Below are 6,000 nucleotides of genomic sequence, written 5' to 3' on the forward strand. Positions count from 1 at the left end.
GGTGAGAAAAGAAAAATAAATATAAGGAAATTTTAGTGTTGGTATTATTGTATTAGATAAAGACACTATCTTCTTAAGCACCCTCTTGATCCATAAAAATATTTTAAACATAAGTAAGGAAAGGGTCAGATCTTTATGTTGATACGAAAAAACCCTGAAACTTAAACAGCTCAAGATTTAAGTATTTGTGAATTCGTTAAAAAAATCAGTAAAGCCTACCAAAATATTTAATATTCAAAATATTCAATACAAGACAAATACTACAATTTATATGTATTTGAGCAATGCATGACATAAGTCTTGTGGTATCTATATAACCAATAACAACTTACAGCGCATAGATCAACTAAAACAGAGCTTAGTGGGTATTTAAAAGTGTAAGCTATTCTGTGAAATTATTCCTATATAATTGCATCAAACATTAAATAAATTTAGGGAAGTTTTAAGTTGAAATTAGGACATTTTTATCTTTCTAATTTAGTATAGCCACATGAAACAACTAATTGGCTCTGTAGGAGATGTTAGAAATTTTTTTTAAACAACATTCTTGCAACTGTGAATTCTTGTTTTTTCTCCCCCCACTCTCTAGTTTTATTTATTTAATTGAGAGGATTTAAATATGATGGCAACATTTTAAAATTTGGCTTCTTTTTTGTAAGCTATTTCACTCTTTTTTTCACAGAAAAGAAAATTTATGATTAATTTCCTTTCTACTGTCTATGTAATAAAGAAGGACGTGTATATCATTTATGGTATAACCTCAAAGGATTTCTTTTATTATATAGATCCCTATTATATGGCTGGATATTGTGATATTAAAATTACAGACACTATTTTAAAATAGTTTAGTATTGTAGAAAAATCCTAAGATTTCCAACAGTTGCTTCTTATGACAGTTTTCATTTTTTTCCCTCCTACTGACAGTTCCCATAATGACTTTAATCATATAGTCTGGAAATGGAGCAGGTTACTGAACAGCAACAAACTCACTGGTCAATGTCGGTGTCACTTTTCTGGGAGCAGGACTTTTTGAGCATCAAGGAACTAATTTTAACAGTCTGCTGGAAAAGTGTTAAGTGCATTAACTCCCTGTCAATCACATTTTTAGCATCCTGGCCAAATTACTATTATTTGGCTTGAGACATTCTATTGAAACTTATTTGTATGGTATCCTTATCTGTGTACCTTATGTGACTAATGATGATTGTTTATGGAGAGGTGCCTGTCCAATTATTTTTGAAGGAACACAAGAATGCAGAATGACTGGAAGCATCAGGTTTTTGCCAGAGAATGCCTCAGGTAAGAGGAGAATGGCTAGAGGCTATAAGGAATCACAAGAGACAAGTCAGAGTCGTAAATTGGGAAACTGACATATCTCATCTAATATACTTGCTAACTAGGCCTTTAAAAACCTTGACATTTAACTAAGTTTGTGGAAAAGTTATAGATTTTGTCCTTTTCTATTGGCTATAACTCATTAATATGATGAACTGAGGTGTTTATAATCATTACCAGCATTAGCAGACTAGCATATGAGATCATTTAGAGATCCAGTTAAGCACCTAACAACTGCTCAGCTGTTTATGTAGGTTGTGCCTTTTTCAAAGTCAAGTCAGTCAAAAATGATATTGCAAGTTATTTACCCTTTTGGTACTTCAGTGTGTGAAATGGGATGAAAGAATGCTGGTATTCAGCTGAGGAATTTAAATAATGCTTTGGAAGTCCTGGCTTGCTTAGAACAGACTGCAATCTTTACTGTAAAACGGAAATTTCTGATGGTTTCAAGAAAAGAAAAGGTAGTATAAAAACAAACTTTGCAGTGAATGCTGCCTATTAACTCAAACCAATTCAGATACATTAGGGCCTTAACTTTTGAGAAAATAAACTTTGTCTTTACCCATTAACATTTCAAGAATAAGACATGCTCTGTAATTAAATACATATCCTGCCCTGATTCTGATCCTGTGTATACAGAGTTTTATATGGGTGAAAAAAATCCAATTTCTGTGCAAAAACTAAACCAACAAAAAATCGAGCCATAGAATTCTGTGAAATGAACAACAAAAGGAACCCATTGCACTATGAAAAGCGGAGATGATCACAAAAAAAGCAGGAGGAGGCACTATAACACAATAGCTAGAAATCAGTATGTTTTAATTTCTGAACAGCTTTCTTGTCTGAAGAATTTATTTAAAATAATATACTTTGCAAGTAAGCATTTTTATGCTTAGGAATTGCTATAATTATCCCAAAAAGCAGGGAAAATGTGAAGGGAGCTAGTCAATGGGGGCAGGGGGAAGCTATTAGGGATTGTTTTCTCAGGGCAGGAAACTGAAATTCAGTAGGAAATGGCATTTTGACAAGCACTTTGTATTTCCAACCAAAATGGAATCTTGCTCATTTAGTGCAACTGGAAAACTGTTAATTGAGGCACCCCTCCCTGCCTTAATCTTACACGAGAAACTATTGACTTTTATAGGATTTGAGTTAACTCTTCCAGCACTAAGAATTCATTACTTCTACCTAATATACTTTGGAACATGAATAAATTATACTGTTACATATTACAGTAGGAGAGAAAATGACTACTACTGTTCCGGTTGTGTGACGTTTTTCATGCTACTCCCATTTTCAATAGCTTGTAACTTTCTGAAGACCCCTGGCTGCCAGGTGAAATTTTCACAGTTCAGGTCTCTGTTAGATGAAAATTATTTTTTGAAAGTTTGAGGGACTTGTTCCATTATTTCTGGATACATGTGAATAAGAACATATAGCCCATCAGGTAAACATTCTTCTTTCTTCTGCGCTATCCTGTTGTCCAAATGGTGAGTGAAAAAGGGATCATTTTATGTGATTTTGTGGACTGCAAATGAGTAATTGCATCTCTGCATTTGAGTAGACTAGTTTTGAAAATAATTAAAATCTTAGAGGAATTTCCATTTTTGTCCATTGTGCTGCTGAATTTCCTAAGCTCTTTGTCCTCAGCACATTTTTCGTGTTATAATCACACAAACTTGTTAAACATAGGTGTTTAACTGTCACTTAAGATCAACAATTCCTTGACAGTATTTTGACTGCTCTGAGACTGCTGAAGACTGTATGTTGGGTTATACTCAAGTAAGACTTCAGATGTAGTAAAATGAAATAGCAATGTTCAAGTAGGTGTAGGCTCCTTGAAATGCTACATTCCACCATAAATCTGATCTCTCAGAGGAACATGTTCAGATGGCATGTTAATTTTCTTCAATTACACTGGAAGGCATTATCCAGTTAGTTAAAGAAATAAGCATAAGCAACTTCAAAAAGACATTTATGCTTGCAAAAAAAAATAATATCTGACTGTTCCAAGTGTTCGTCCCACCCTCTTCAGCTGAGGAATTCAGTTCCATGGGTTTTCTGGTAGGAACTGTCACAGAGGTAGCAGACTCCTGTATATTAGCATTTACACCAGAAACTTGGCTACAAATTATTCCCAACCAGTGAAGAAATAGTAAGCATATGATCTCACTCAATTAATCACCCATAGAAAAACAGTAAATATTTTAACAAGCTGCCTGCAAGCAATCTGCAGGACAAGAGCAATTGTTAAAATTATTTGGTACGTAAATGCTTTGGGTAAGAAAAGAAATAATTCCTATCTCAAGAAGCTGCAAATCAGGCAAGCAGTCAAGACAAAAGACAGGCAAAACACACAAACTTACGTATGATGTTCCCTTTACTGTTCCCTTAACTTCTTTTGTGAACAGAACACAAGAGGTGTGTGAAGACAACTGCGAAACCTTCAGGCAATATATTCCTCAATCTACAGATACTGTATTTAAAGAACAAGAATTGTACTATGAAGAGCAATGTATAGCAGTAAATACATGATATATAGGCCCCTTATTTCTACCATACTGCTCTTTACCACTGAATACTTTGAAAAGACCTTGGCAGATCCCGCAACTTGTTCCCACTTTCTTGTGTCAGAGAATATTTTTTCTATTGCTAATAACTCAACATGAGGAACTCTTCGTTCTTGTTCAGTATAATTCCTTCATCTTCTCCTGGGTCATGTGGGCAGGAGAAAGCAGGAAATGACAAGATACCCTAGACATACTTTGTTGTGCTGTTTCCATCATTATCATAACATATCATCATTCTTCATAGAGCTCCCCTAATTTTTGATAAGATTTTCTCCAGACACCACTCTCATTCACTAGCCTGAAATTAATCTTACTATTCTATCTCGGTGTCATTCAGTTGGTGTTTTATTTATCCTTCCTAGTAAGTTCTTCTGGTTTCACTTCCATATAAATCAGCAGGCATTATAAAGTGTTGTCAGCATTGTCTTTTGGTAGATACTCAGAATCAAAAATCTCTCTGAAAATGAAAGGTCTAAGCATTATTACTCCACCTGTCATGAACTTCTGTTTCTCACCAGTAAAATAATTTTCTTTGCCGGTAGAGACATGACTGTCATAATCAGCCCCTCCCAGAGAACCTGCAGATACCACCAATATTCTTTGAGGGCTTTAACAGATAACCTACAGCAAATGAGACTGTGATGGGCTGCCCCTTCTTGTTTAAAAGAGCTTTCTGCTCTTGGTTTAATACTTCAGCAAATGGGTAGTAGAATAGAACATTTTGGTGGGCATCAGTTCACAGATCAACATCTTAGCATGAACATTTTTACATCAGACTTTTTAAGACAATGTGTGTCTGGGAAACTAGGCAGCTGAGAAAGTCACAGAACCTATCTGCTACCCCAGAAAGGCATGCAACTGAACAGAGGGATGAAATGCTGCAAATTGCACCAGAGCTTGTAGGACAAGTGACATACACTTGGGTTTTCTATGTTACATGTGTAGCAAGACTCCTTTCTCCTACTAACTTAATGACACTTCTGTGATATTCAGCCCTGGAGATGGAGTCATTGATTTAAATAAAATGGCTAAATAAATGTGTAAGGGAAATATCAACTACAATCACTAGAAATAAACCCTTCTAAAGAGTCAGCCTGGAAGGGAAGACATCTTCCCTCCAGAATAAAAAAAAGCATAAGGAAGAGTTGCTTTTTTTCCCTCCTTAACAAAATTAAGTGTCTTAACAGATGATGCTTAATTGATACATTTGGACAAGAGATTGGGAAAATTGTTTCTTTAAAATTCTGAATATCTTTCTGCATTTACAAAGAAAATGCATAAATGGAAAGGAGGAAAAACTATTTCAGTCCCTGTCAATTCTTTGCATTTGGATTAATTCTGTAAAATACATCTCTATAAATGAGAATGGATTGTTACATCTTTCCTTGGGGTCACGTGAGCCACACCATGCCAAGTTTTTATCCTGGGTCTAAACTTGCAGTTAGCCTTTTCTGTAATGCTGTAGATCAAAACCTCGGTCCCCAACTTGACCAAAATTCTAGCTCCAGCCCCAAGCTTCGTTGCCTAAATAATAAATATATCCTGTTTCAGTATTATTTAATAGCTCTTATATCCTGCTTTCTGTTGGTTAATTGATAGGAATAAGTGACAAGAAGTCAATCACTTGGAGTAACAGCAGCACTAAATTAAAAAAGGAGATGAAATGTTCTTGCTTCAGTATGAGGTACTGTCTGTTATTTTGAAGGTGGCAAAGTTAGCAAAGAAAGTTAATACAAGATGCATACAATATATTAGCTAGATTTACAAGAGCATTTTCTGGAAAGGTGTATGTGTAAGTCTTCCAGTAGAAAGCACTGTTATTAAAACAGCAGCTCAGTACATTCAAACTCTACAAATGTCTAAGTGCGCTAAATGCACTGGGCTGCCTATGTTGTTTTCATATTGGCTGTTCTGTTCAGCATGCAGGCTTAGCACTGTGTGTGTAACAGCTGCTGACTTCAGTGAGGCCTTTAATCCTAAACATGAGTATATCTCTTTCTGTTTTACAATTCCAAAATTTATTTAGTCAGATCTGAGACATGTGCATTACTGGACATGAAAGGAATAATTATAGAGAAGGGAATGAAAAAGTATT

This window comes from Falco punctatus, assembly GCF_963210335.1.
Source record: "Falco punctatus genome assembly, chromosome: 1".
Taxonomy (NCBI): Eukaryota; Metazoa; Chordata; class Aves; order Falconiformes; family Falconidae; genus Falco; species Falco punctatus.